Here is a 23,379-nt window from a genome sequence, read left to right as displayed (position 1 = left end):
ACAGAGTAAATAGATATGTATTTTTTGTAAGCATACATATACATGCTGGCAGAGAAAATAAACTCAAAGACATCATACATATTTCTATAAAGAACTGCATGTGAAAATCCTCTATATAAATCTTCTACTCCTGGTAGGATACTTGACTAGATATATTAAAATACATATTAGCACTCCACTAAAAAATGCTCAAATTCCAGATTAATACCAATAACCAAATCTGGAAATGTATTACTGATCCCATATAAAAGCAATTAATGAGAATCCCAAGGACAACAACAACAGCAACAACAACAACAAAAATAGTAAGTCAAAAACTCAGTAAATAAACATTTCCTGTTTGGTGACTGGAGGACTAAATATCACAAACTAAAAATTTTCCCCTAAATCCTTGTATACATTCAATGCAGTTCCATGAAAGATTGCATGTGATGTGTATGTGTATTTGTTACTTATTTTTTAATAGTTAAAATTTTATTTATGTCTTAATGGATAAAATTGTATGTATTTATTGCATACAGCATATTGTTTTGAAGCATGTTGTGTTTAACAACACATACAGCAACAATAACTTCTTAAACTATTTTAATATTTATATAGAAAAACAAGGAGCTAATACTCAAGATAATCCAGAAGAAAAGCACGACAGAAGTAATATGCACTACCTATCAGATATCAGCATTTATTATAAATAGGCTCTAAGTAAGAAAACATGGAAGTGGAACATGAATAGATGAAGGACATAGAATAGAGATCTCAGAACCAGACCCACCCTTATATGAAGGATTGATACATGACACAGGTGGCCATACAGAGTGGTGTGGAAATGGTGGATTATTCATTAAACAGTGATGTTGCCATTGGTTGTGTATGCTTAAAAAAAATTACATTGATTACTATCTCATCCGGTGCACAGAAATAAATGCCAAAGGATTAAAAAATCTAAAAGTGAAAAAAAACCTTTAAAATGTGAAAGATAGTCTAGAGGTTGTCTTTATGTTTTCTGGGAAGGAGAGAATTTCTTAAACAAGGCACACACACTTATGCAATATGCAAATCCTAAAAAATAAAACCACACATTAGAATAAGACATCCTATATATCAAAGGACATCAGTAAAAACACAAGCCAAAACTGGGACAATTTATTTTCATTGCACATGACTGAAAAAGGAAAAATAATGGGATTCCAAAATATATCAAAGATTCCCACAAATTAATAAACAAAATAAAACAGCACCATAGAAATTTTTGAAAAAATTCTGTGAATGAACATTTCTCACAAAATGGAAACACAAATGATCCCTAGATATATGGAAATATGATCAATCTCATTGGTAATTAGGAAAATGCAAAATGAAACCCTAAGAAACACAATTTTAACCTACGAAATTTGCAAACATTTTAGTCTAGCCACACCAATTATTGACAAATAAGTGCAACAAAGGGAAAGCCTATATATTCATCGTGGAAGTGTCAATATGTGCAATCACTTGGAACTTAATCTGACATTGTCTAGGAAATATGCTTACAGCCTAGTACCCAACAATTCCAATCCCAGTTATTTATTTCAGTGAAAACTCTGCAGATATGCATCAAAGAGATATACATGAATATTCATTATATTATCAAAAAACCCTGAAATCCCTGGGATATTCCCCAGAATATCCTTTGCCATATAAGTGGATAAATAAATTGTGGCATACTAACTCAATGAAGTAACATACAACTATTGAAACAGATGAATCACAACTGAAAGTATGAACACATACTAGTAGTCAATATCTCATGTCTGGGACTCAGTCTTCTTTACCTATATAATTTCTCTTCATCCCATGACAACACTGAAAAATAGGTGTTATAAATATGACTTTCAGAATCTCAGCAATAGAATGTAACTAAACCACAAGGTCAAATAGCAAGTGAGCCACTGACCAGAAGTTACTTGTTCATGTTATAACTACTGCATGCAGCCCATAACTTAGGACACCACATATCCTACGTCAGACTCAAGGTTCCCAATGTAACTTCTGAGACTGTCCCACCTTCCAGTTCACATTTCCAGTTATTTTTTAAATTATCATTATTTATTTATTTAGAGATAAAGTCTCGCTACATCGCCCAGGCTGCAGTGCAGTGGTGCGATCTCGGCTCACTGTAAACTCTACTTCCTGGGTTCAAGGGATTCTCGTGCCTGAGCCTCCAGAGTAGCTGGGATTACAGGCACCTACCACCAGTCCTGGCTAATGTTTGTATTTTTAGTAGAGACAGAGTTTTGCCATGTTGGCCAGGCTGGTCTCAAACTCCTGACCTCAGGTGATTTGCCCACCTCAGCCTCCCAAAGTGCTGGGATTACAGGCATGAGCCACCATGCCCAGCCCAGCTACTTTAAACCTTATTTTTTGTTCTCCTTTGTGTGTGTTGACCACATCTCCTTCACCTGTGACCCCTCCTTCTTTTTTGTTATACTCTTCTTTCTAGTTCTTGACTTTCTTTCCTTTCAAGTAGTTTATTTTATTTTTTAAAGAAACCAAAAGCCTTTTCTGATCTATAAAAATGAAAGAAAAAATTAAAACAAGATGGAAAAGAGGGAAAATGAATAAAAGAAAAAGGAAAAGGAGGGAATCATGTGTTTCCAAGCATGATAACTAAATAAATCCAAAAATTGTCTCATAAGGTGGCATGCTTAAAACAATCCAATGTTGCAATAACAATTTTTTCCCTGATTAGGGAAACTACATCGAAAAAATGGGTAAAATGTTGAATTATGCAATATTCAAATTGCACTGAAACCTCAAATTTCCTGGCAGACCTTCCAAATGCTGTGGTTGATTTTACCAAATATAATGTCCAAAATTAAAAGTTTTTAGCACAGTATAAGTAGCCAAAACTTTGAGGTAGAAAAGCTGAGCTCAAGTTCCTCAGCAAAATGCAACAAACTAAATTAAAATGAGGAACAAATGTTTAAATGGAAAAATATTTCCAAAAAGATAAAATATATTTTTAAAAAATCAACTTAGTAAACTACCTAACTCTTTTATTTTTTATGAGGAAAGAGCAAAATGAACAATATGTACTGAGGATTCCTTTGAGGTAAATAACCGTTGATATGAAAAATAGTTATAACCAAATGGAATGTAGGTAGAAGTCCTCAACCACATAAAAACCAGGAATGATGCCTTATGCAGCTATGACCTTGAAGGCTCATAACCTCTCAGAAACAAAGGCACCAAGTGGTCATTAGCTGAGATTCTTTGTGGATTATCCCTATTCTCCAGTCACTCAAGCAGGTCTTCACTGTCCTTCAAGGTAGTTGTTCCAAATCTCAGTGGCACCAGGATCACTTGGAAGGCTTAATCAAACAACCCTCTGGAACCACCCCAGTGTTTCTAATCCAGGAGGTCTGGGATTGTGCACAAGAATTTTATTTCTAACAAAGCTGTCAAATGATGCTGATGCTGTGGTTTGGTTCCAGGGGGCACTTGCTGAGAACCACATTCTGAAAGCCATTCTTAAAGCTCCTTCCCTAGCCAAATGGTTTCCCTAGCCACTCTCACTATCCCCCAACAAATCCTCCATCTCACGATCTTTCTCTGCACAACACATCCCTCACAGTACTATACTAAATCTAAATTTTTTTGCCATGAATCCAAGGAGAGGTGGTATGGGGGGGAAAAAAAAAGTCCTTGGCTGGAAGGACAAAGATCTGCCTGGCCGGTGGCATTGCTTGTTTACACAGGTGCAAATCACACTAGCCACATTTAGCATTTCCCTATGTTTTCTTCCAATTAAATCCCATACTCAATGACAACTGCTGCCCAAAACGGGATTTTTTTTTTACTTTGTCTAGAGAAACATGAGTCAGTCTTTGTTGGAATGAGTAAATGAGAATAGAGTACTCTAGTATTCATTTAATTTTGGACATGGTTTTTCAATATGCCTTTTAAAAACACTTATGCTGATTTTGCATGATCTATTACTTTTTTCCTTAAAAAGCCAACAAAGTTTTGCCCTTATTTATTTTACTATTTAAACTAGGCCCTGAGCAACTAGAAACATTTACCAAATGTACAACTTAGCAAACAAAATGTCAGGAGATATTTTTGTGAGGGTAAGGGGTGGGGAGCAATGCAGCGTTTGCAATAAGTAACCAAGAAAACAATACCACTTAAAAGAATTATTTCTTTAAAATGTGCCCTTTGAATTGTTTACGGTAGTAATTACATAGTGAAAATTGCTAGTGTTAGCCAGGTGGCAGGATCAAAGTATTTTCCAATTAGTCCTTGAATACCTGAAACCCCGATGATTTCCATGAATTTGTACTGTATTTAACTCTTGATCTATGTGATAATAAAAACATGTCCTTGTAGGCTATAACTCTTATAGGTGACTGAAAATACTAAAACGTCAGGAGAGCAACTGTTGGGCTAGTAAACTTTTCCTTCACCCCCCAAATGCCAAACCTGCCCAAGTAACATTGTATTACTTATAAATGCAACCAGTGTTTTATTTAAAAAAAAAAAAAAAAAAGGCCCACAAAGGGATCATAATCAGCTGATGATACTCACCTGGTATGATTTTATTGGACATTACCATGCTGTGAGTGGCCTTACTGGATCTTACCCTAGGGCAACTTCTGATGGACTAGTGGCACTCTCTGATTGGTAATTTTTAATAATATACACACATACACAAGCATACTTTCTCCCAGTTATTAAATACTTTGAGTGTTGCATCTGATTATTCTAACCAAATATTTAAAAGACCTGACACGGCAAATGTCAGCCATTACTTTTCCCCAAGGCAAAGGGTTTCAGAAGACTCTCCAGGAAAGGGAGCAGGCCCCCCAGTGCATTAAGCAGTATTATAAATCCATAATAATTTCTATGATACCTCCAACCCTGGGAACTCAAAATATTTCATCAATACGTCATCTTGTTAATATCACCAGGTCAAGATGTCTATCACTTCTTGATACCTTATTATCCTTCCATCACTGGCAGAACTGAAGTTCAGGAAAATCATAATAATTTCACAGCATAACATCATATTAGTGAGAATAAATCAGGGATATAAAAACAGTAGGTCAGAAACTGTTTGATGTGTAGCTTAGTGATGTAGTCAAGGAACATTCCCAGAAACCTAGGTCTGGAAGAGAAGGTATAAAGGACTCTCTGAACAGATACACAAAAGGAATATCTTGGGCCTGTAAAAAAATAAATAAATAAATAAAATATAATCAGAAGAACTATTATTATTTATTTGGAGCTTGCCACACTTCTGGTATCATGCATGGCTTTTCTTGTTTACTTGCAACAACTCTAGAAAGTTGGCTCTACCATCATCCTTATTTTTTTTTAATTTATTATTATTATTTTTTCAATGGAGATGGAGTCTCACTCTGTCACCCAGGCTGGAGTGCAGTGGTGTGATCTCAGCTCACTGCAACCTCCGCCTCCCGGGTTCAAGCAATTATCCTACCTCAGCCTCCCAAGTAACTGGGACTACAGGTGCACGCCACCATGCCCAGCTAATTTTTTGTATTTTAGTAGAGATGGGGTTTCACCATGTTGCCCAGACTGGTCTCCAATGCCTGAGCTCAGGCAATCTGCCCGCCTCGGCCTCCCAAAGTGCTAGGATTACAGGCATGAACCACTATGCCCGGCCTCCATTACCCTCATTTTAAAGGTAGGGAAATAAAGACTTAGGGACATTATATGCCCAAGATTATAAAGCTACTAAGTAGCAAAGCCAATCTTTGAACTTAAGGATACTAGATACTAGCAAACACATTTTTTAACTCTACACAACGCTTTCTACCTATGGGTTAAACCTTCTCTTCCAGGAGAAGTGAAATTTGAGACTATACCCTGGGCCTGTTGCTGGAGAGTAGTATCAAGCCTCAATATTGATCCCAGAAGATCTCCAAGTTTACAGCAGGACCTGCATCATGGGCATATGACCTGTATAGTAAGACAGAGCCCCACTCTCGGATAGGCCCCATGCTTGGTGTAATGCTCTGCCACTGCCATCTTGAACTACCTAATATGTTTTGAACAAGAGGCCCCATATTTTCATTTTTCACTGGTGCTGCAAATTATGCAGCTGGTCCTGGTTCACAGAGTTGGCAACCTTTACTCTTCAGACCCAGAGGACCCAGAGAAATGACTAAAATTACAAGGGGCCGTGAAGAAAGGAGAAAAGCATTATTTTAGATGAAGAATGCTCATTTTACAGACAATGAAGGCAAGCTGCAGAGAAGTTGATAGATATTTGTCTTTTTTATTTGAATTCCCTACAGTATGTTCATTTTACAAGTGTGTGTGCACGCACATACCCACAACACACATGCCCCTCCTTGACTTAAAAATATTTTGAGAAATTTACAAATAGTCAAATAACACAATGAGCTTAAACAACGAGTAAGTGTATATTATTCTTCAGTAAAAAAAAAAAAAAAATTTAAAAACAAAATAAGTGAATAAATAAGGGTGACATTTGCAGGAAGTTGGTAGGACAATTTCAAATAAAAGCAGCTTCACAAACATCATGCTGTAAATTCCAGTATACCTACTAGCAACAGCCCACACATTTGGCTCTCCAGTTTCTGAAAGTGACCAAAATAAAGCAAACATGATTAGTTACAAGCTTCACAGTGATCATAGGATACAAAGAAGCCACTTAGCAGCAGCACCAGCAATACCCGGAATAAAGAGGGGTGAAGAGGAACATGTAACTAGTGGGGACAACATCCTCAGCCCCGCCTTTTACAGTCTGTTCAACAGTAAATCTCTTTCATGGAACTCTTTCTTAATGTGTGTTGATGTCATCTCACCCAAAGGCAATTCTGTCAAGCCAGGTGGAGAAGAGTGGGCCCAGATAGGCAGCTATCTGCCTCCGTATTCTAAGACAAGCACACATGTCAGGTTACAATTCCGAAAGGACAGCACCTAGTCCAGTAAAGTCCACTATACTTGGTTCCTCTCAACAGAGTTTCCCTTTCCACTTTTCAAGCCAGAGCTGACTGAGACATTCTAGGCCTAAGATCCAGAGCAGCTTTTTCTCTTGAAGACCCAAACAATTCGCTAAGTTAAAGATGGGAGTCACATTCTCTTGTAAAAATTGAGATGAGTAAATTTGAGATGAAAATTGAGATGAGTAGCTAAAATGTAGCCTGAGATCATTCTACCTCTGCATGCTGTCCATGATATGGACTGCAGTTTTCCTCAGAAACACTTTTGTTACTGCTGCCACACAAGAGCATACGTTTCCAACTTTCAAGGACATAGAGCAAAGCTGTAGTACTTTCATTGTGAAAAACATTTAATGACTTCTCTTACCTAATCCCCACTGTTGCCATAAAATATTCCCAGTGATACGTCTCTCAAGTTTAACTTTAAGCAACAGATGTTTCAAGCAAATGCTAAGGAATAAATTAGCTACAAATCTTGTCCCTGGGATTGGACAAGTTTAATTATTGCAAGAGTAGTTGGATATGACTTTGTGTAATTATTGACCTGCAGTCATTTTTCTTTCCTGTACCCTTCAATGCAAAAGATGTTTTCTGGGTTGTATTTTTCAAAAGATATAAAGATCAAACCCCAATTCAGAAGGGATGGACAAGACAGGGGTTTATAGTGTGGCTAATAAAGCTGTAAATGTAGGGTCCTCACGTGCATGGCCTTTTCTAGCGAACTGAGCCAAATTCTGTTTTGTTTTCTCTGCAAAGCTCCACTGCTTCCTGGAACACTTGACAGTAAATCAGGAGACCTCACTGGTTGTCATCAACCGGGAATGTCTTTCCTTTCTTATATGTAAATGCATTTTTGTAAAGTAGAAACAATATAGGCTTTGGAGTTAGAATTCTCTGGTTACAGTCCTTCTAGTATAAACTTGGAAAAGTTACTAAACATTTCTGGAACTCTACTTGTCATCTGTAAAAGACTAAACTACAATACATAATAATTAGTATTACTATTAATATATAATAACACCACATACTGTTCATAAGGATCAAAGGAAATACTGTATAAAAAGTGGCACAAGAGGGCCCCGTGCTTTTCCTCTGGGCTCTCCCTCCTGATTATTCCAGTGCATATAGAAATAACTTTGCCAACTGGGCCCATTCCAGAATCTTCTCCTCTCAATCAGATGGCTTGATACTCCAATCTCTAATAGCTTACAAGTTATGTCTTGGGACCCTGTATCCTATTCTTCATTCTTCATAGAAAATTTTACCAGTGCGATGATTCCAAAAGAGTGACTGGACTCATCACAACAGAGGCACTGGAGTGCAATAGAAAGAACGCTGTCTTTGAAAATAGACAGATATAACTTCAGACCAATGCTTCGAAATGAATTCACTGGTCTTAGCACCATTTTCTAATCTACAAAATGAGGATAAAATACTGTCTTCAAAAAGTGGTTACAATGGTACATGAAATATATCTCAATAAAGCTTTTTAAAAAAATTGCTGCAAATATTAAATTAAATAACATAAATCCCCAGTGAACATCAGTTGCTGCTTAAAATGATAATTCTTCTCTGTTTTTCACTTCTGTGCCAATTCCGTTGATCTTAGCCAATGTAATGAGTTGTTACTGACAAAGGTATGTAAAGAATATTGGAAAAGAGGGAACAGAATAAACACTGTGAAAGTTTGTCATTTTAGCTTAATTATTAAACTTGACAATACTTTTCACTTCTCTGAAGGGGTAATGTAAAAATTACTGTATCATTTAAAATTAGATTTGTATTAGTACTTTTACAGTAAAATCAAGTATTTTTAGCCAACACTTGCTCAGTTTTTACTGTATGGAATTAATTGTAAGATTCCCAGCATTCTTTGCCAAGAGAAAAAGACTCTGACATTTTGTGTATACCCACAGTTTTCCTTGGTTTGAACTTCAAACACTAATGTGAATCATTTGAATATCATCTGACAAGGCTACCTACTTGAAAGAGAGTAAACATGAATCTTTGGTCACTGTTAAGTGAAAACAGAATGTTTGCGCACCAACATTTGCTTTGAGAAAGAGCCTATGAATAAAATTTGGTAGAACGGGCAAGATTAAAGAGAGACTCATTACACCACACCATCCAATTCTTAAAGCAGGAATTTCCCTTAAATTCTCAACAATTTATTACATCTAGTTTTTAATGTTTCAGGGAATCACAGAGTTTCTAGTTGTTATTTTTGTAAACAGAACGGTGTGCAACAGTATGAACTCCTTGTCAAAGCACTGACTTGAAGAATGCTAATGTGCATACATGTGTGCATCTATCTCTTCAGAAATATAGAGAGCTAATAGAGAAAGATGGATATTGATATATACATATATGTGATTCAGCTGAATAAAAATATTTTTGTTATTATTAATGCTCCACTGCTTTCTGACTACTAGAAACTGGAAGATGCTTTTCTTTTCTTTTCTTTTTTTTGAGGCGGAGTCTTGCTCTGTCACCCAGGCGGGAGTCAGGCTATCTCGGCTCACTGCAAGCTCCACCTCCTGGGTTCACACCATTCTCCTGCCTCAGCCTCCTGAGAAGCTGGGACTACAGGCACCCACCACCACATCTGGCTAATTTTTTGTATTTTTAGTAGAGACGGGGTTTCACCATGTTAGCCAGGATGGTCTCGATCTCCTGACCTTGTGATCTGCCTGCCTCGTCCTCCCAAGGTGCTGGGATTACAGGCGTGATCCACTACAACTGGCCGATCATTTTCCTTCTTAGAGACAATTATATCTTTTTTTTGAGACGGAGTCTGGCTCTGTCGCCCAGGTTGGAGAGCAGTTGTGTGATCTCAGCTCACTGCAACCTCCAGGTTCAAGCAATTCTTCTGCCTCAGCCTCCCGTTTAGCTGGGATTACAGGTGCCCACCACCACGCCCAGCTAATTTTTGTGATTTTAGTAGAGATGGGGTTTCACCATATTGGCCAAGCTGGTCTCGACCTCCCGACCTCAGGTGATCTGCCCATCTCGGCCTCCCAGAGACAATTACATCTTCAAAGTTTCACTTATTTCAACACAGTATCAATTAGTGATGTAAGTTATAAGAAGTCTGAAGGAAAAATCTGAGAGAGAGGAAAACTGCCCTGGATAAGAAAGGAAACCAACTGAGACTGAGGACGGGGACAAGTGATTGCAGTCTAAAAGGGAAATACGAAATAAAAAGGCATAACTAATGAGAATATTCTGAGGGAAGTACTGAGAGGTATGCATTGTCAACCCTAGCATCAGTTCTCCCACACGATCTTCAGAAAAAATCTATGTTACTCACTGATTCAGGAAACATTTAGAGTGAAAAACAAGAGGTGTTGAGTCCAACTTAACAGCAGCAATAAAAGGAAAACACGGCAGCCCAAATGAACATACGGGTTACAAGTAGGGTGAACCACCATTGATCTGGGTTTGCCCAGGACTGCCCTGTTTTAAAATTGAAACCTCTCAGTCCAGAGCAAACCAGGATGACTGGTTACCACAGTTACAGGAACATGTTAGTATATAAGTACATAGTCCAACATAAAGAATGTAAAATATTCAATGTAAATCTCTTTTCTATCTGTATGGATTTTTAAAGTATTTTAAACCACCATGAGGAAGAAAATAAAATATATAAATATATATACATAGATATACACAAACATACATAGTTGAGCTATATAGGAACGACTTTAATTTCATGTTTGTTGAAATGTTTCGTTATTCTACTTTCAGGTGTTAAATTGTAGTGGAAACAGAATAAAATACAAAATAAAATACAGAAGAAACCATTCGGAATAGAATAGGCAGAACTGCCCATCACTGTCATTTTTAATTCTTTCGATCGACCTAAAAGTTGAACCCCGTCACTTAACCGCCTGAAGTGACAGTGAACCTCTCTAAGAAGGAGCTCTTCCTCTCCTTTCTCCTCCATCCCCCGCTTTATTTAATGCAGGTGGAATACTTAAGGTCGGGAGCCTGCCTCCTTGCCGAGAGCCTGTGCCGCTCTGGGGAAGCTAGTGGGTTCCTTGCGATCAGCTGGGGAGACTGGAAAAAGGCTCAGCGTTGTCCCCACAGCACCACCTGGTGCCAGGTTGGGGTCTTCCTGGACTGCTGTTTAGGAGTTTTGTCCTGTTCTTGCTTTCTATCTCCTTATCATTTTCCCTAACCTGTTTAGTATAAAATTGGGGTTCTCAACCCTTCCTCTGCATCAAAATCAATTTCAGAGCTATTTTGAAAAATACAGATGCCCAGAAATCATCCCAAAAGTCTGAGATGGATCCCAAGCTTCATTTATTTTTATAAAAAACTCCTGGGAGATAAATTGAGAGCCACCAAATCATAAGTATGAGGTGGCAATACACATATTTTGTTTTGTTTTATAAAAGTATATTATTAAACATAATAAAACATATGGCAGCTGAAGATGCCCATCCTTAGTCTGGCACAAACATGTCTCAAGACACTGTGCTAGACATAGGATTTCACTATGATAAAGGAAAAATTTACAGCTCTCTTTCTTGTGGCATGGCCCTTTCTAGTATAACCCTGTGATTATAGGAAAGACTAGTTTTGTTCCAGGTTTTAGGGACAAATTCTTCCTCCCTTAGTGTGATTGTCGGGGTCAATATCTTTGTCTTTTCTTTCCCTTTGAATTGTAAGATCTAGATAGAGACACTTCTGGATAGTAAGGGGATGTAAAGGTTGCCTTTGGCATAAGTCCTTGTTCTGCCTGTAGCTTCTGCAAAAAGTGCATTGCAAATAGAGTGTGAGCTCAGCCACTCATAAAATTGTGTGTTTGCCTAGCATTATCTGCTTCAAACCCATTGTGCTAATGGACAATCTGATCTTGGGTCCTAGCCACAAACCATCTTGGCCCAACTCACCAGTAGTATCTAAAATGTAATAAATTCATTTAAATTGTGGTGCCATTAACCTGTTTTAGTACCGACTGGGGTCACTGAGGTTGATGCTCTTGGATGTGATGGGGAAACTAGCTCTGAAAGTGAGGATAAAGGAACTCTCCTGTCTTTCGAGGAGCAGTTGCATCACATGAGTATGTTCATAACATGGATAACTGCCTGCCTTTGCATATATAGATTCAGATTTGATTTATAAAAATTGATTTGGGTGTATGGTTTCAAAGAAGTAGGTAAGTTCATGGATGGTTAGTTGGATGAACAGACAACATTTAGCACTTACGTGTGACTTCCTGATGATCTGAGGTTGCCTGAATCACAGGGATTTTCTCAATCCTCTTTAGACCCCAGCACTTAGCATAATTCTAGAATAAGTTCTGAATAAATATTGGTATAATTATTAAAATTAAATGATAATGCAATATGTGTATAAAGATAAAAGAGAACCAGACAGAATTTGTCAGTGAATAAGATGACAGTTCATCTGTAAGAATCGTGTTGGGAAGCTTTCCCCTGTCAACGTCGGGGAAAACTTAAATATTTCAGGGGAAGGAATGTGAGAAGTTCATTTTAAGACTTCTAGGATCAAATACAATGAATCTACTGTTTGAATTCAGGTAGGAGAAAGTAATTTTAAAATGGTTAACTAAATTTCATGGTCCCAGCAAAATCAATGTTATAAAATTATAACTATTTGGGAAATTGCAGATATTATGGTATGTGCAAAAGCAAGATATAAAATATTTTATATGGTATAATGCCTTGTGTGGGTATACAAACATATACAGCTTACAGAGTTTTTAAATAAAGAAAAGTATGAGAATAAAATACAATTCTTACCCCCAAAATCTGCTATTGATGTTTTGTTTCGTGTGTATTATTTCAAATGGCATTTCCCTATTCACATAAAATATTATTAAAAAGGGAAATGTAAAGCATATAGTAAAAGTAGGTACTGTGTGGGTATCTCTGAATGTGAAATAATGTTCACATTTGTATATGACTATTCATGGTATCAACATTCATTTAAATACTCTTTTCCCTTTGCCTTTCAAGAACAATTTACATCCTTAAATTTAAAAAATATATATTCATTATTTTGTATTTCTTTTGGAAAATCCTATACTACCATTTTCCCAGTTTTCTGTTGATAAACTTGAAAAATGTTCTAATACTAAATATATCAACCCTTATATATTGAATATCACATATTGCAAATATCATCTCCCAGTATCTTCTCAGTTCTTCTATTTTATTTAAGATATTTTATGTCATATTCTAATTTTATGTTGACAAATCTATAACTCTTTTCTGACTTGGCCTCTGTTTCTATACTTATGGTTAGAAAGATATCATCTACCCTGAGATAAAATGAACATTAACTTATATTAGCTTTGATTCCTTATGGCTTTAACTTTTTTTGATGAACTCTAACCCGGCAATGTTTTATTTTGGTATATGATGCAAAATTGAAAGCACTATTTTCCAAACTACCCATTATTCCAACAACCATTAAAACAAATCTGTTACCACCAATATCATAAAATAAATGTGTGTGAATATGTACAAAATACATACATATATTTAATCAATGTTCTGGTTTTTCTGTTCTATTTCACGGATCGTCAACTTTAAAAAATGACAGGCAAAGGCAGATTTAAAAAATTAATCTAGCAATAGAACATAAAAAACACTTATTATAGGTTATTTTCAAAGATATCTGCATCTAATATATATAACTCTTCATATATTTTCAAATGTATTGCAAAATCAGCATTTTCATATAATTGCATACATGCATATATGTTCATAGAACTATGCATGTATATTTGTATATTCATATATTAGGGGGTTCTGCAGCTCTGGCACTGGTAAATAACCAAGAAAAATTTTAGGTAACATTTCATCCTCTCACCAGAAGACTGTCAATGTGTTTAATCTTAAAAGCAGGCTTTTCTTCTATTTCTCCTTCTTATCCTTCACTTGGATGAAGAAATAGCATTTTAACATGACTCTCGGCCCCAATGATAAAACCTAATGCTAATATGTTTGCTGATGGTGAAGCTGGAGCAGCCTTAAATCAATTCCTTAGAACTATTTGGAATATAGCGAATATTCAGCTGGAACACTAATAAAAATCTTTCCATTGTAGGCTACAAAGAAAAGACAACACTGAAAATCAGAGATCAGTGTTAGAAGTGGACACTACAACTGACCTCTTCCATATCTTTGGGTATTATTCCACCTCTTGAGCCGCCGTTCATGCTGTGGTGCCCATCTCATAGGGCAGGTGTGGAAATCAAGCCAGATGTTAAAGATGATAGTGATTTGTAAACTGTAAAAAAAGTATTAAGTACAACAAATATTCTCTCAAAACTTATAGTGATTTGTAAACTGTAAAAAAAAATTATTAAGTACAACAAATGTTCTCTCAAAACTTATTAATAGAGTATATTTTTAGGTTTCTGAATAGACTATTGTTTTATGGTCAGATTATAATTTAATTTCATTTTATAATGTATACATAAAACATGTTGCACATCTTAAATATATACAGTCTTCATCAATTATACTTCAATAAAGCTGGTAAAAAGAAAAGATAGAGAAGTCTATATGTGAGATAAAATGGCATAGAACTGTAGCAGGGTTAATTAATCTGTCAAGTCTCACTGTTGATGATGGCAGTGCCAGATTCAACCCCTATTGAATTGATCAAGTCTATTGTTTTCAAAGCCTAGATTACTAATCATCATGTTTCTCGGTTCTTTGAAAATAGGGATAAAATAATAGTTAATTTAAAAGATTAGCCTTATGCAATGTCTTTTAAAAATTCAACATAAACTTCCCATATGCCCAGCAATCACCCTGGATGTTTATCCCAGAGAAATGAAAATTTATTTTCCTAGAAATGTATTTGCACAAGTGTTTATAGCAGCTTTGTATTTTATAGCCCCAAACTAGAAACAACCAAAATGTCCTTCAGTGAGTAAATGATTTAAAGAACTGTGTTACATCCATACCATGAAATATTACTCAACAATAAAATGAAAGAAACTATTAACACATGCAACAACTTAGATACATCTGAGGCAGCATGCTGTGTGAAACAAGCTAGTTGCATAAGGTATAATTTCATTTACAGGACATACTCTAAATGATAAAATTATAGCAATGGCGAGCAGGTTAGTGGTTGCCAGAGAATAGGGATGGTGAAGGCAAGAGGAGTGGATGTAACTATAAAGGGGTACCATAATGGAGATCTTTGTAGTGATGAACTGGTTTTGTATCTTAATAGCACTGGTAGTTATACAAATCTACACATATGATAAAATGTCAAAGAACTATACATGCATACCTTGTACCAGTGTCAATTTCCTGGTTTTGATATTGTGCTACAGTTATGTAAGATGGTCACTTAGGGGAACTAGGTGAAAGGTATATAGGATTTTGTACTATCTTTGCAAATTCCTGGGACTCCATGGTTAGTTTAAAATAAAAAGTCAAAAAACTGGAAATACACAAGCACAGAATGTTTGAAATTAACTTATAAATTACAGCATTAGGCATGAAATTTCTGTCTCTTTGTATCTAATTGTATCAACTTTTTAAACTATGCTGTTCAAATACACTCTATTCTTATAATTATTTTATACCTGTTTAATTTTTAAGTTTCTGTTGAAGATGTGATAAAATTTCGCACCATGATTTTGAAATTGTCTCAGTCTTTTGTAATTCAGTCAGTTTGTGCTTTCTATCTGAAATAGTTCAGGGCTTTGCTGTTAATCCATGTAAGTATGTGAAGGTTATATTTTCTTAGGATTTTTTCTTTATTTTTCTCTGGTGTTTCTCTTTATCCCTATTAGTGCTTTTTTGTTCTAATTTATATTTTATGTGATATTAATATTGCTATACCAACTTTATTTTGATTATTGTGCTTTACCATTTTAACACACATGTTTTTCACAGTTTAATGTCTCTGAAATTGTGATGCATATGCAATTAATTTTGGAGTTTAGCTGGCTTTTTTGGTATTATATAAAATAATAATGCATCTTAAGATGGGGGAAGTCTTAAATCCAACGAAATAAAGTATTTACTTGACATATCTTTTCCCATCTTATTTCAACCATTTGACTGGTTGTCCAGCCCCAAATTGCTGGACTTTTTTAAACAATTCACACTGACTGGAAGTCTTCACCTTTAAATAGTTGAGTTCCATCCCTTTAACATCATTTAAAAACATCATTTTTAAATTTCTCTCCATTACCTTATTTTGTGTTTACTTTTTTGCTTTTATTTATCTCCCCCTTCTATTAGATGAATAAAATGTTCAATAGCTCCTCTTGTTCCCAATTCCAGGTTTCTAAACTCTATACATTTTGTGGTAAGTTTTAAGATCTCAGTTTACCTGCTTACTTACAAATATTCATAAGAATGTATAAATTTATTTTATATTTCTTACTAATACTCAAACAAAAAATGATCATTAAAATCTCTGCTTATTGAAAGATTGCACACTATTATTGTTGCCCAGAATGTTAATCTTATTTCACACACACACACACACACACACACCCCTAGAGAATAATTGATTCAATTTACGCCTACATTTTATACAATTCTGTGGTCATAATTATTCTTATGATCTATGCTTTTGTCCTGAATTCACAAGATTTATAGTTGTATACCTTCAACATTTTGAGACATTTTTTCATTTTCTTTTGGCATGGGTTAGGTTGATGAGACATCTTCCACGGTCTGGTTAGTGTTCTTTTGTAGGCAATTTTTAAAAATCCTTCTGTTAAATTTTAAAGAACTTCTCTATATTCTCGATAGTCTTTAGTTTCACTTTGCAGTACACCTATGCAGATTTACCTTTTGTTTCTTTGTTTGTTTGTTTGTTTGTCTTTTTGGGTATTTAAAATTTATTTATTATTATTATACTTTAATATGTAACAAACCTGCACGTTATGCACACGTTTGTTTGTTTGAGATGGAATTTCGCTCTTGTTGCCCAGGCTGGAGTGCGGAGGCGCGATCTCGGCTCATCGCAACCTCCATCTCCCAGGTTCAAGCGATTCTTCTGCCTCAGCCTTCCTGAGTAGCTGAAATTACAGGCATGCGCCACCACGTCCAGCTAACTTTGTATTTTTAGTAGAGACAGGATTTCTCCATGTTGGTCAGGCTGGTCTCGAACTCCGAACCTCACATGATCCGCCCGCCTCAGCCTCCCAAAGTGTTGGGATTACAGGCCTGAGCCACGGTGCCCAGCCCAGATTTACCTTTTTTATCATGCTGAGAACCCATACCTTTCTTCAATACTGAAAAATATTCAACTATTTTTTCGATCCTAGTTTCTCTGAATTTTTTTTTTCTGGAACTCTGATGAAATGAATACTCCTTTCTTCATATTTATTGCCTTTTATGAACTTTTATCTTCTTTTGCTTCGTGGTGTGTTCTCAACAAATAAATCAGTGCTAATGTCCAATTTGTTGAGGTTTTCTTTTTCCATATATTAGGTTTCCATTACTATGACTGCATTTGTCAATTCTAAATTTTCTGATTTTTCTTTTCCTTTTGTCCTTTGCATAAGGTCTTGCTATCTTACAGAAAAAAGAAAAATTCCATCATTTAAAATCTGATTTTTTTCAGATTATTTTACATAATTAATTCATTTTGATTATGGCTATGCTAGATATTTTACTCAGCATTCTATTCGAATGTTTCAGATTTTTGGTTTCCAAGGTCATGTCAATTAGAAGGTATTTTGTCTGTTGGGTTTCTCTCCTCAATTCTGTGCTCTCTTCTCTCTGTCTAGTGGATTTCGGTTGCCTCCACTTGGCTTCACTAAATGGTATTGCTTCTGTCCCATGATGGTATTAGATATATTGCAGATCCATTCAAAAAGCGTGGTGAACAGTTAGTTCAGTTCCTGATTGGAGGCTGTTTCTGAGTATTTTCAATTTCCTAGGCTGCTGCTTGTTAATATTTGAAGCCCCCACACGGAAGCCAGCAGGAGTTTTTTGTTTTGTTTTGTTTTGTTTTCAAAGGGCTTCCATGATTTGGGGGTTAAGGGTAACTGACATCAACCAGTGGTTTCAACCAACAAATAAGATTCTGGTCTTCTGTCTCAAACAAAGATCTTTTAAGACTAAATCTAATTACTTAAGCCAAAATTCAGCTGCCACTCTTGCTTTCACACACAAAGTATAGTAGGTCTGTGGTTTCAACCCCCTTATCACACTGTATTTCTACTCCAATTCTGCTCTACGAATCGTCAACTTTGCTTTGGGGCCCAGATATTTTTTTCTATTTTAATATGAGCTGTTTATTGATACTTTTAGGAAAGAGAAAATAGTGTCAAAGCCTGAAGTTGATCATCTTGATCAAAATTCTGCTAAATTTTTAAATTAAAAAGTAAAAGTATTGCCTTGTTCAGGAGAGAATATACTTATTCACTTCAGATAATGAAAGAAAGCATGTTCAAAAATGTATAGGCATGGCCAGGCGTAGGGGCTCACGCCTGTAATCCCAGCACTTTGGGAGGCCGAGGTGGGCAGTTCACAAGGTCAAGAGATTGAGACCATCCTGGCCAACATGGTGAAACCCCAAATACAAAAATTGGCTGGGCATGGTGGCATGTGCCTGTAGTCCCAGCTACTCGGGAGGCTGAGGCAGTAGAATCACTTGAAACCAGGAAAAGGAGGTTGCAGTGAGCTGAGATCGCACCCTGGCACTTCAGCCTAGTGACAAAGCGAGACTCCATTTAAAAAAAAAAAAAGGGGGAAAAGAAAAAAAAATGTATAGGCTTAAATTAGCAAAGCATATAAATAGCCAGACTGAAATACTGTACATAAAACTAGCAGTTTAATTGATCAATAATTCCAAAGTGTGGCCAGGCACAGTGGCCACGCCTGTAATCTCAGCACTTTGGGAGAACAAGGTACCCCCACTGATTCCTGATCAGTGATTCCTGATCACTTGAGGTCAGGAATTTGAGACCAGCCAGGTCAACATGGTGAAACCCCATCTCTACTAAAAATAAAAAAAAAAAATAGCCGGGTGTGGTGGTGCGTGTCTATAATCCCAGTTACTCAGGAGGCTGAGACAGAAAAATCCGGAAAGCAGAGGTTGCAGTGAGGTGAGATTTCACCACTGCACTCCAACCTGGGTGACAGGATGAGACTGCATCTCAAATAACAATAATAATAATAATAATATATATATATAATTAATATTAATAATAATAATAATTCCAAAGTATGATTCATTAAGAAGGCAAATATATATTGGCAAATGTTTATGAAATATGTGTAGAAAAAAAGGAAATTAAAACAAAATCAAAGAAGGAATGTAACTACAGATTCTAAGAACAATAAATGATTTTGAAAAAGCATAAATGTGAATTTAAGCTAATAAATTTGAATGACTATACTACAAATTTTTCTAAGTATGTATGTGTGTGGTGTGTGTGTGTGTGTATAATTAACATTTACTTACAAAGTAAAAATTCTCAATGTACAAATAAACGTGAAAGAAATAGGAATGCCAGCTAAAACTATGTTCTAAAAATGACCTGGACAATTTGATTCCATACCAGGTTCTGACAAAACTTTTAGTGATAAAAATCTTTCATTATATAAATAATACCTATTACAAAGAAAAATGGAATCTTTGTAACAAGCATTATATGATAGAAAGGACAGTTACAGTATAAAATATTGTAGTATTATAGTGAAATTCCACTGAATATTAGATTAAATATTGTACATAAAATATTAACAAATAAAACGTATAAGTGTATTAAATGAATAACACATCTTACAAAGATAGGTTTCCCAGGAACAAATGACTGCTTAAGTATTTGATAATATATTCATGTAATCATTGTATTAATTTAGTATGTAAAAACTATGATTATCTGAATGCATTCTAAAAAATCATTTGCTAAAATTCCATATTGAATATCATAAAAATATGCCAACAACCTAGAAATTGATGAAAATTTTTATCTGGTAAAGAGTATTTACCATAAACCTTTCTCTTATATCATAATTAATGATAAAATACTAAAAACATTTGCATTTTAAAAGGTACAATATAATGAGATTCCATATTACTGTTAATTTGCTTCAGAGTAACCAAAGGGTTCATAACCAATGCAATGAAACAATAAAAATAAATTAAAACATAGAAATTTCAAAAGAGAGAAAAGTTATTATTTCTAGACTGTATGATGATACTCCTAACCAATTCAAAAGAATAACTGACAGATTATTAGAACTAATGAGAAGTCTAGGAGGTCAAATAAAAGACAAATAATAAAAATTAGTGATAAATCAATTTGATAATGTGGAGACAAAAGTGACTCCATCATGGCTGCTAACCCACCATGTTGACTTCTGATTAACCCCAGTCCCATGAGTGCCTCCTGATTCCTATTTGTTGTTCTTAGTGTAAGAACAAGTCAACCTTAATATTATTGCACAAATTACAGAATACGATGCACATCGCATTCTTGCCTATTCTGGAGGGTTACCCTTTAATTGTCTTGTTGGACCATATATACCTTTTCCTACTGTAGATAAGCCCTGGGCCTGGGAAGAAACAGTGCGAATAGTTGCCTGTCTTGCTACCGCCCAAGGCCACGCTTCTGTTTGTAAGTTCCCCCCGTAAAACACCCAATACTAACAACCTCAATTTGTCTTTCTCATTCTTTGGTTTCTGGGCTCCTTTGAAACACGGGAGTCACTTTTCATATATGGCCCTTTCACAGAATAGACAATGTAATGAAAAAAATCTCATTAACAATAGCAGCAATATCTATAATACACAATATTTACAAAAACGAATGTGGAAATCTTATGTAAAAACAAATTAAACTGTAGAAAAGTTCTTATTCTAGAAAGATATCAATCTTTCAAATTAAATATTTAAATGTAACTTAATTGAATTTGACTAGTGGGGTAGCCTGACTTCTAAGATCACCCCCAGTGACTCTCAACCATGTCAATCCCCTCCTGTGAATGTGGGTTGAGTCTGCTGTTATGATAAGATGCCTCATTCATGATTATGTTGCATTATACAGCAAAATGCAATTTTTGTGGATGTACCTGACTTAATCAAGTAGGCCCTTTAAAAGCAGAATTTTCTCTAGCTCGTTGCAGAAGAGGAATTCAGAGATTAAAAGCGTGAGAAGAATTTGACAAACCATTGCTGGGCTGAAGACTGAGGGATATGAGCAGCCTCTAAATGCTGAGAGTGGTCCCTGGCTGTAGTTGGCAAGAAAACAGGGACTTCAGTCCTACAGCTGCAAGAAACTAATTCTTTCCACTAACAAAAACAATCTTAGAAGCAGATTTTTCCTCAGAGCCTCCATAGGAGAATTCAGTTCAACTGGACACCTTGATTTTGGCCTTGTGATACCTTCAGCAGAGGGCCAAGCCTTATTGTGCCAGACTTCTGACTTGCAGAACTGTGAACTAATGGATGGTTATTGCCTTAAATCTCTAGGTTTAAATGGTAATTTGTTTTGTAGAAATGGAATCTAATGCAATGAGATGCTTTAACATTCATCAGAAGGAGAAATTCTCCACAACATATTTTTCTTGCTTTCGCCTCTTTCCCTCTAATATCCTAATTCCAAGAGTTAGTCAAGTCAGGGTCCTTCAATACCTGATTCTAGCTTTTTTGTTTTTTGAGGGAGAGTCTCACTCTGTTGCCCAGGCTGCAGTGCAGTGGCATGATCACAGCTCACTATAGCCTCCGCCTCCCGGATTCAAGCAATTCTCCTGCCTCAGCTTCCCAAGTAACTAGGATTACAGGGCCCACCAACACGACCAGCTAATTTTTGTATTTTTAGTAGAGATGGGGTTTCACCATGTTGGCCAGGCTGGTAGCAAACTCTCGAATACAGGTGATTCATCCACCTCAGACTCCCAAAGTGCTGGGATTACAGTCATGAGCCACCGCACCTAACCCCTGATTCTAACTTTTAAGGATTATTCCTCACTTCGTTAGGTCCTTCTTGGCTTCCTTCATCTGTTTAGGTTTTAAGTTCCAACACTGTAGTCATTTGCTCTCAACTCTCAAACACACTTCAAAAAAAATGTTTCAATAGCTTTTGAAGTACAAGTGGTTTTTTTTACATGGATGAATTATATAATGGTGAATTCTGAGGTTTTAGTGCACCCATCACCCGAGCAGTGTCCCGAGACCACTTTTATTCAGTCATATTCATCTGAGAAACCCCAAGATTAACAACATCCAACTTGTTACCTTTTGCTGAAATGGGTTGGATTTAAACATGAGCAGCAATCTCAACTGTGCCCAACAAAGACTACACCAAATCTTATATGCTTGTACCTAACTCAGCCTCCCACTCTCTGAAACAATTTTCTCATCTCTTCTACTCTTATTTCAAACTTGCAAAACTCCTTTTTTCTTCCTCATTACCAAATACACTCTTGGCTAACTACTTCACTAAAAAATAGAAGCAAGCAGTAAAGAATTGTTATAAACTTTCAACCCATCTAATTAATTTCTTGCATTTATATCTGTATAATTATACTCATGCTATTTCTTGGATATCTGTTCAGGAGAATGATCCACAGAGGGAGAAAAATATAATTCAGCTCCTTGTATGATAGAAATGTTTACCTTTTGTCTGCTGAAATATTTTCACTGATTAAACAACACTCTTTTCTCTTAACTAGAAAGATTTTTCTTTGTGTAGGAGCACTGTTTTCTATCAATATTGGTGAAACATTTGAAAGAAATGACGTAACATTTCCCAAGGAAAGGTTATTCAAAAGGAAACTGGAAGAAATGTCTTTTATAATATTTCATATGATTTCTTATTTTCTTTAAAGGTATATTATAATTGATTTTATAATAAAGGCATGCAAGTTAAACATTATCATAGTAAGTCTTAGAGACAAGATATTCTCAACTTGAACTTACTTCAGGTCAAAGATTCTTTGATTATGATTCACAGAGAACTTTGCCTCTTTAATCGTGAGGGTAGAACACATGCCATTACTTTTCAATCTCCTGGTAAGATTGTGAAGAATAAATAGTATCAGTTCTCTCTAAGAGCTAGAAAAACTAAGCCTGAATTCCTCCAAAAATTGTTATTTGTTATTTGAACAGAGGCTTACACTTTGCTATCATAAGAACTCATAAGAAAGATTGCTCTCTCAAATTCTATCAATATCCCAGCCATTTCTCCTTTGGAAGCTTTTAAAAGAATATTTGAGATATTTATTCTTGCAAAATCTATCTTCTGGTATTCAAAAAATATCAAAAATTGGCATTACAATTACCTAAACCAAGGAGGCATCAACTGAATGAAATTGACATGTAATCATAGAAAAGAATAAGAAATAAGGAAAAGTCTTGGGATTGGGTTGGACACCCAAGGACCCAACATCATCCCAGTAGGAAGTAAAGAAGACAGGAGAAAAATCCCAAGATT

The 23,379-nt window shown here is 35.7% G+C and overlaps 1 protein-coding gene across 1 annotated transcript in view; it reads right to left on the bottom strand.

Annotated features, from left to right (window-relative positions):
• The window catches only part of MACC1 (MET transcriptional regulator MACC1), a 198,518-nt gene that overhangs the window by 22,576 nt on the left and 152,563 nt on the right, over positions 1–23,379 (bottom strand).

The sequence above is a fragment of the Macaca fascicularis genome, chromosome 3, assembly GCF_037993035.2.
Source record: "Macaca fascicularis isolate 582-1 chromosome 3, T2T-MFA8v1.1".
NCBI lineage: Eukaryota > Metazoa > Chordata > Mammalia > Primates > Cercopithecidae > Macaca > Macaca fascicularis.
The sequence above is the reverse complement of the archived record's forward strand: the minus strand, read 5'-3'. Positions and strand labels throughout refer to the sequence as shown.